The following is a 9,999-nucleotide window of genomic DNA, read 5'->3' on the forward strand; positions in this document are numbered from 1 at the left end:
AAACCATTATCAATCACCATGCCCACTCGTTATGCACGGTTTGTTGTCAAAAGGCTCCCTAGAAGGCCTGGGTTTAATCCCCCTGCAACCAAAAAATTTTATTTCATAAGTCGAAAGCATTGGTTCCAATAATCACAAAACTTCAGTCGGAAATAAAAATTCCATTTCAATTTTTAAAATTAAAGCTCAAGTTGCGAAATTTGCGGAATTAATGTTCCATTTGCTGCGCGGGCGCTTGTTGATATGTGACGTGTACCCAGTTACCCGTTCCTTACAACAGTCTCCGCATGTAAACAAACAAACATCCTGTTTAAAAAAAATTTACGAAGAAAAGAAATGCCAAACAGGTTTGCTGCAGGGAGTTGTGGCAACTTTGCCAACACAAAAGGAGGAATTATCCTTCATGAATTCTCATTTTTCGAAAATGGTCCAAAATGTTTTTCGCGGAAGGCTTTCTTAGGACAGCCTCTGAGCAGAGGCAAAGCTGTTGTCCTGTTTGAACACGTTTAAAATGCCTATTTCAATACACTTATAATTGTTCATAGAATTTTTCACTTCAAATTACACTCAAATTTTATAAGAAACCGTCTTTAAGAAACCAATCCTTAAGATATAATCAAAAAATTAAGAAACTTGAAACTATGGTACTGATCACCCTCCATTTTGAGAAACTGCTCGAAAATTCTCCTTTAAAGATGGAGTAGAAGTGATACTTTTCGATGATAAAGCAACCATTTCCTGTTTAAATGACGTAGATCAAAAGAAAGAAGAGCTTCTTGTGACATGCAAGGTGTTCTATTTCGTGCTGTCTCGTGTTACATTTTTGTGTTTGTAAACAGTAGCTCTTTAGCATTAGAACCGTAAATCTTCGAGTAAGCCCCTACGTTCGAATAAGCTCCCACGCTCGAATAAGCCCCCCCCCCCCCACGAAAAAGCCCCCATGTAAAAAATTAATTATTTCAACTAAGCTCCCCTTATTCGAGGGAAGCATAATTGCAGAATAATGTCTTATCTCAAGAAAGCCCCACAGGACAATAGCTTTACAGTATTAGGCCTACTTCTTTTGACTAGAGACCAAAAAGCAAAAAAGCGACTTTTTTGATGATAAAGAATTATATTTTTTGTTGGATCTTCACACAACACTTTCAAACTCTTTTAATGACATCAGCTGTTGTAATTAGGCAAAGATCTTACAATAATGAGGCAACGTTTCGTTGTTGGCATTTCTTTTCCTGTTTTAATAAATGTTCACGGTACATCCTTGTTGCTCAGTTCCTTGTCGAACCCAAGCTACTTCCGTGTGCTCAAGTTGGGAGCCTTTCGAGCACAGTTAATACTTAATATTTCGTTTCACTACGTTCTTGTCTCTATCTAGTACATAACGATGCATCAGTCGTAACTTGTTCTTATATCAATCTAAGATATCATTTTCTATGATTACTAGCTATAAGTTTGGTTTCCACTGCACGATTATCAAAATTAAGGCAACAAATTTAACTGTGATTATCGAGCAGTGGAAACCAGGCTTTATTTCTCAATCAAATCCCTCCTCGACAGGGACGGACTAAGCGGGGGGTGTAGGGGGTGCGACACCCCCCAATATTTCTGTCTCCTTCGGTAAATTTGGTTCCATTCGGTAAAAACCTTTTTTTGGTAGTCAGCAGTAACAAATTAACGCCAAGATTTTACTTTATTTATTTCCTTAATATCAGTATTTATCTTCTTATCAGTAGCGTAGCGGGGGGAGGCAAGGGGAGCGGCCGCTCAGAAAGTCGGTGTCTGAGAAAAGTACAAATCTGCAATAGAATTAGTACCTTAAAGGGGGAATTTATATTTCAGACAATATAAAACGTTTTTAAAGACTGCAAATGCATGTAAGAAATATTCTGAAATGTATTTCAAGCTAATCTGAAGGGCGTCGTCGCAAAAATTTTATGCTCGCTTCGCTCGCACAAGGACCCTCCTTTATAACTCTACAGAATGTTCAACAATTTATACCAAGTTATAGGATTTAAATAGTAAAGTCTTTTCACATTCTTTAGACAACCCCGATAAAATAGAAACTAAAATGCTAAAGCGCTTCAATCCTTCAAAAAAATTGGATTCTGAAATGCTTGTTGGGGATTTTGCTCCAAGGAGAACGGAATTAGTTTAAAACATTTGAATCCTGTTTGATATTTATAGATATCTGATTAAAACTGTGGAGAATCAGTTTTTACATGTAGTGCTTCCTCGCCTTAAACAATTCAGAATGTAAGCGTTAGATGAACTGTCAAGGAAATAGGCAGTTGTAGAATGGGGTCAGCCACAAAAAGCCAGATACGACGATGTATAAAGCGAAATTGCACGTAAAAAAGCCATAGCTTTTCCAAACGCTTATCCAAATTCTTAAGGGTGTGGTCAGCAAAAATGTTCTTCTCTTTGTCCCTCCAATCTTCCAAACCTGGCTACGCCACTGCTTCTTATCGTCTTTACCTTAAAGTTAAAAATGGAATTTTAAAAATGGGCGGTTCCATAATTTTCCAGTGACCTGAAGGGTGTGGCGCCAAAATTAGTGTCTAATACCCCCCTAATCATTGTTGCTTAGATCCGCCCCTGCTCCTCGATAAATTCTACATTTCAAGGCATCTACTTTACTCTCTTACATTGTTGCTAAATAAATATTTTATTCAGTTCTAAGGCATTGTCGTCTCTTTTTCACACTCCAAAGTCTACACCAGATCTCAAAATGCATGCATCTGCCCAAGCTCCTACGGCCATGGGCAGGGGCGTCACGATCGGGGTGTGGGGGGGGTTGTCACATCCCCCCAATTGTATCTCAATAAGAAATTTCAGGTAAAATCCGCTCGGTGGAAGAAACGCTTTAGGTATTTCAGAGACCTTCATGTCATAAAATCAATAAAGGATCAAGCGAAGGTACATAAGAAGGTACAGGCTATAAGAAACGAGTACTGGGCGGTCAGAAAGAATCAAGTAACTTCAGTACTCGGAGCAAAAAAATTAAGAAACTATTAAATCGTTATAAACTGAGAACAACGAAATTTTGTAAAATCCAAGAACATGATTGCCCTGTTGGACACAAGGGATAAAAATATACTTGCCACGTCTAAATACAGCATCGGAATGGAAGCGAATCTCTTGACGTGATAAAAAGGTCACGAACATTTCATAACATCATTCATGACATCATAATTAAGAAACGTAAGTATTGAAATTTCCAGAACATTAAGAAACTGGAGTACTAAACATCGACCTTTTTTTCTTATAAAAAAAATGAGTGTTGTTGCTCCGTTGGTTAAATATGATATTCCTTGATATGAATGAGGTTAGACAAACTAATGATTTGAATTTTTGAAGATTGCTTGTTGGCAATAAATCTAAAAATCCAAGCCCTCTTTAGGTAAAATTGTGCCTGTCCATTTCTCCTAAAGTTTCTCAGTAGAAGCGTCAACTGCAATTCACTATGAGCTCCAGATTTTTTTAACATTCAAAAGGCATGCTAAGATGGAAATAGGGATCTAAATTGACAACCAGTGCTGCTTCTTACCTAGCATTAGAAGTAACTGACAACCTGGTATTTTTCAAGACCACGGCGAAGTTGTTATTTTTGTCTGCTGTAAATTATTTTTGCAAAAAAATAGTAATTTTCAATAGGATTAGGAGGATTGCTTTAGTGAAATTTGCTTATAAGATTACGTTTTCCAGGGAACTAGAAGCATCAAAATTCGAAAAACTCCTCCTCCTTCGACGGCAACCATGGTGCCGACTCAGGTAGTAACTGTATCCTTTGCCTGTCCCGATATAGAGATTTAACAAAACTATTAGATATGTCCGTTATTATTATATAAAATTAAGGTTGTGAATTATATAAAGAGTTAAAATGACAAAATATATTGCAGAGGTTTGTGACAGCAGCTAAAGAATTTCAGGCAATAATTTTTAATCAGGTAAATTTTTAGTACAGGCCCCCCCCCCCCACCCAACGAGGCTTGCCTCGCGACGGCCCTGGCCATGGGCACCGAGAGATAGCTAGGGTCTCGGCGAAGAAAAGGTGTTAGATAAGGCTGTAAGAAGCCAAGAAATGAAAAACGGTAACAAGTAACAGTGACAAGTAACAAGGCTGACAGTAACAAGGCCGAGCTCCCTGGCTCTGCACGTCTGTAAAAATCCTGCTCTGCTCAAAATGGGTGTCTACATCCCAGCATACCGACAAAGGGAGTGAACCATCCTTTATTTCCTGACAAGTTTAAAAATTCACCTACAGAGCACCCAAAACGGCAAGAGACTCCTTGTTTTTAAACGGTCTTTTCGAAGTAGTAATGTCATACCCACCCGCCCCCTCCTCTCCTCTATGGCTGCGCCCCTGCATCACACCATTACTGTTCCTTGAAGCAGGGGGCGTTAATTCTCTTCTTTGCGCCTGTTGGCTAGCGTTGAGTGCAAAATTAATTCGCGGACGGTTACAATAAAATATCTAGGGGTTTATAAGTGGTTCCCCCATATGCCGCTTATGCCCCTTTCCCCTTTTCATTGCTGATTCCGAGAAATGGAGCTAATTTCTTTGACAAATTCCCTATGTTACTATGCCATGATATCTAACTCATTGATAGCATTGACAATCCCCGATCTTTATTTTGTTATCAAAGCCAATCAAATTATGCGATCGAGCGCATTATCATGGTGCTTGATTTAACGATTGTTTTATCAGCCAATTAGAATCTTTCTTTCACAATCGTCATCAAAGCTACCTGCTCTCTTCTGTTTTCTTTTCATTCATCACGAGAAACCGATCAAATACGAGAAGGGGAAGGAGTGGATGTCAGTACTTTGATCTGTTCGACTTTACTTGGAAATCCTAAGCCTTCGCAGATTTATTAAAGCAAACGATTAAAAAAGGGGATACATGCTGGAAAAGGTTGTTCAAAGACCATTCAGATTTAATCTCAAGATGTAGAAATTATTTGCAAAGTGTCGACACATTTGGCCACCTGCACTTTCGCTGGTTGATCAGAGGGTATAAGAGAACTTGCTGCATTATTATCGTAAAATCGGTATCAAATCACTGTTAGAACGTGGAATTATCGAGACAAAGAATCTTTGGCATTTCTTGGAAATATCGTGCTGGGGAATATAACATCTCGGTGCATATCTGGTTGCAAATACCGCCACTTGTCGTCTGAAGTTACCGGGAGTTTTGTGAAGTTGTTTACATGAAATTGCCCGATAAATTTTTTGAGTGTGGCTTTATTTGTTCGGGAAATCGATAACTAGTTTGTAAGACTTTAGCAGCTGATGTGCTGAGGCGTAAAATGATGTCAAACACAGACTTTTTAAAGTCTGTTGAGGGAAAATTGTTAAACAACAAACGGAAACCGGAACCCGACATGAGAATGGAAGTTTTGCTTGGTTGTACTTCCAAAAGAATTCGGCGCGAAATCAGGTTTGAAAATAGTTCTACAGAAAACAAAAATGAGCAAGACATAACAAGTGGAGGAATGCTAGAGAAATCTTTTCAGACATTTGTTGAGTTACGGTCAAGGAATGAGAATAACAATCAAATAAACACGTTTAGTTACGAAACAAGTGGAGAGGGTTGCGACTCTAGTCTGGTGGACGATCCTAATCAAGTCGAGTTGTTTTTGCGGCAAGTTGAGAGCCAACCTCTTGAGTCAAATAATTCCAAGGAGCAGAAAGTAGAATCGCCTCTGACCCTCGCGAATTCTTATTCGTTTTTAGAGAAATCTATTTCAATCACAGACCCTATTTTCCCGGGAAATACAGATATTGACTTCGGTGTTTTGTGCGCCAATTTTGAAACTCTGTACGAGGAATTGTTGGACAGTATAGTTTCTGTTGAGCGATGGATGAGCATGGCCACTAGTCAAAACAGCGACTCCTTAGAAAATAGCCAAGAATTATCGCCACAAGATCAACACGAGATAATGATGGATTTGTCGAAGGTTTTGGGAATATAAGACGATGGAACAAAAGAGTCCTCACCATTGCCGTCGTCTCTCTTACGTCAGACGGCTCGTGACGAAATTTGGCAACGCGTTAATCTGCCTCGTGGAACCAACGATGAAAAGTCTTTGTAAATGAAGCTGGAAAACTCCTGAATTAAAGTATTAAAGGAGTTTTGGTAAGATACTAGCCATAATGGTACCTGTTTTTAGAAGATGCCATATAGTCAAGTGGAATGACACTCAAAGTGTACAACTGTTTGTCAGATTTAACTTAACGAGAGTGTAAACATGGTGGGATGTTGTTGCGATCGCAGGACCACGGGGTGGGGGGAGGGGGGCTGGGTTTGTTTAAATTTTGTCCAATATTATTGAATTATTCTAAAACATAGAAAGAAGTTGTTTTGGGTAAAGGATTTGAACCCAGATTTCATTGATTTTACAGTTTTAATTTTCGCTGATTTAATTGATTACAGTCATAAAGCAGACTTTTTATGAATGACTTTTTATTTTGCCAATTAAATTCAAAATGAATCACCAACCACTTTATTGTCTTACAGAAGGTTTTCCACTAAAGGAAGAGAACATCAACTCTTGACCTCGGAATACCAAAAGTATTTTAGATTAAAACAGTGATTGATATCTGGCTTTGTGTGAATTAGCCATTTGAATTTTTCTTTTGGCAGTGATGGCTTTTGGCTCTGATCAATAGTTAATCTTTATATCATGTAAGGTATGACCTTTTGAAAGAAAAAAACAAAGTATATATGCAAAAGAGTTCCCAAAAGACTTTGGTTGTTCACTCAATAAAAATTTTGCACGAGGATTTGTCATTTTGAATTCCTTACAAGGTTTGAGATTTTAAATTAGACCCAGAGGCTAATAAAACTTTTTAAGAGATAGAATTGTTTCAAGGCTAATTGAAAAAATATATGTTTAAATTGCACCTTTACAGCGAAATTACATTCTTGAAAATATGATAATGTTATCAAATATTGGTTTCAATATTTGGGTATTAAATAATGTTGCTTTTTATTGCCAATGTTTTATTATCGTTTTCTTTTGTGATTTTGTTGTGAACTTATGAATAGTAATCCTTTTTCTTGGAAACCACAATTTTTGAAGAAGTAGATAAATGATTGACTACAGATTTAGTTTAATAGTCTTTTTATTACCCTGGGTTAGAAATAAAGTTGGTTATGGTGACTTTGAACGAGATGCTTCTAGGAGCCTAATGGGAGCGATAAATTTTCTTAATATTCCAAGAAGGGGTTTGGTCAAATTAGGTTTAGAATTGAAATTTCAACAATGGGACTGATGCTTAGCAGAATGTTCATGTGACTTATCCGAAGCATGCACTCCAAGGAGCAAATTAGCCAGGTCAAGACAAAGAAATGAAAAAACTTTCACCAAAAAGTACCTATAGAAAAAGACATATGTAAGAGAGGGCTTGTAATGTTTCTATGCAAAGGTCTCGTGCTACCCATTTATTACTGACAAAGGCACAATTGTTTTGCAGGATGGCCCCTTCCATTGTGATCCCCTGGTAATACTGGAAACTACCCTTGAAAGCAACCACCTAGACTTTTAACTATCAATAATATTTTAGAAAGATATATATAGTTATTTAAGGTTAAGTCTTTTTTCATTCTATACTTTAAAATGTATTGTCAACATTCTGAAATGAATTATTTGCAAATATATTTTCTTAGAAGAACGTTTGCAGAACTTCAAGACAAGTGTGTATCTATGAATGTAAATTTGTAGCAATTTAAGTCATCATTATTTCAGTTGTCTGAATAAGGTCAGTAGTTTTATTAAATGCAAAGTAGTTCAGAATAATTTATATATATAAGATAAGAATCAATTGCCATGAATTAATTGGGGTAAGAAGTTTTAGACTTAATTTTGAAAGCTGCTGGTACAAAATGGATGATGAGAAATAACTCATATGGATACAGATCACAAATTTCCCTCGAAAAAGTCTATCAAAAAACTGTTTGATTAAGCTATTTAAAAAAAGGAAATAATGCTAGATCAAGCAGAATCTTTGTTCATATTCATATTTCTCATCCCATTTATTGTCAAAAAATGTTTTATGATACAACGCATGGATATCTAATGTCACCTTATCATCTAGCCAGCAGCTTTCATCTTTAATTGGTTTGCAGAATCTGAAGTATTAAATTCTTTCAAAAATGTTGTGTAGCTCCTCTGAGATATTTATACAAATGTTAGCTATTTGCAATGTTTTAAATCAGAGTGAATAATAGTTTTAGTGTTACCAAGTAGAATCAATATTTATCATCTATACCTATTTGTAAATAAAGGACAATGTATTCTAGAATTAAAGTTTATAAGACAAGTATTCAACCTTTGAAATTTGTTTATTTTGTTCAAACCGAACTTCTTCTTTCAAGTGGAATTTGAGTACGTGAAGCATAGGATTCTGTATCGTCAGCTATGATGGGAATGGCTTTAGAAATTTTATATTTTTCCAATTATTTTAATGATTGCATTATATTGGATACATTTGTGCTGTGCTTTTTACATCTGTCAAGGTTCAGCTCTCCGAAAGAATTTTGACTCCCAATTCCACAAGCATGATGTAAACTATACCCATGATTTTGTAAGGCAATAGACATTTTTCAAGACAACAAAATCTTCAAAGAAATTTTGCATGTCCTTTGCCCCGAATTCTCAATATTACACACATTTCGTACTTTAATTTCTAAATGGACATTCGTTTTTCTAAAGCTTAATTTCCCTCCTAATAATTTTGCAATATTTTCCGAAATGGTACTCATAATTCCGCACACATTTCAAAAACTAATACCGATAATTCCGCACTTTTAGAGAAAGGATGCCCCTTAAATAATTTCACGTCCACAGACGTTTTAAAGTTCACTCCCCCCCCCCCCCCCAAGGTTCTGCTGTTTGGTTGGGAAAGGCTAGAGTTTGCCAAACCTGTACAGCACCCACTAAATTTATCATGTCTGTGTAACTATGAGTCACTTACCCTCAAAAGGGCGTGTAGCACCCGGGGTAGCCATTGTTATTTCGTAATTTTTAACTTGCCACATTTCGACTGGAAAATTTGTCATAGATGCTCGGAAATTGATATGTGACTATTTTTTTGACGAAAGGAAAGACCTCCTCACCGACGTTCCTCGTTAGAACAGTAGCAATACTTTAGTCATGATTTAAACAGGCAACTTCAGAAAATAAGAGTCTCAGATACTTAAAGATAAAGCTTGGTATCTGAGAAAATCTAAAAAAATACCAGTGACAAGATCTTTATGAAGGCTTTTCAACAATCCATGACATAAAGTTACCCAAGATATACAGGTATATGTGCAACTTGCAAGACCTCTTTCTACAAATTTAAAGGTAAAAATATTCAGTTGCGCCAATTAAAGCACTAGTTGGCGCCACCCTTTCGAAACTGAAAAAACAGCTTCCCCCACTTTCTACTCGGGGATGACGTATTTCAAGGGACATTGATCATAGAGCGAAACTTGACTCAGATCGTAAATAGAAAGTTCCACTTCCGCAGGTCCATCATTTTGCCCTAGGCGTCAGAAATGCTTTCTGAAAAGAGTGCTGTCTCGAGTAGCTTGATTCTCGTTTTCTTTTCTCAAATACATTTACTTGTCATCTGAATTGGAAGCATTTATTTTGATTAGCCTTTCCCTCCAGAATCCAGTGGCGGATTCAAGGGGGGCAACTAGGGGCAGTTGCCCCTCCCTTGACGAGTTGAAGCAAGTCTGGCGCCCCTTTATTGGAAATTGTGCGCCTCTTTTGAAGAATGAGAATCTGGGGAAAAAGTTTCTGAGACCGATAGGTTAATTTGCTTCAATTATTAACTCAAAGTTATGTTGTTTATTCCGAAAATGGATCTGAAATTGTTGTATACAGCGTACTCTCGTCACCAATTTTTGAAAATTTTTCAGCGCACCCACTACCAACTGCCCCTCTTTCAAATTTGCTCTGGATCCGCCCCTGCCAGAATCAACACCATAAGAAGAAACAATTGGCG

The sequence above is a fragment of the Rhopilema esculentum genome, chromosome 10, assembly GCF_057945365.1.
Source record: "Rhopilema esculentum isolate cy_ngs chromosome 10, ASM5794536v1, whole genome shotgun sequence".
NCBI lineage: Eukaryota > Metazoa > Cnidaria > Scyphozoa > Rhizostomeae > Rhizostomatidae > Rhopilema > Rhopilema esculentum.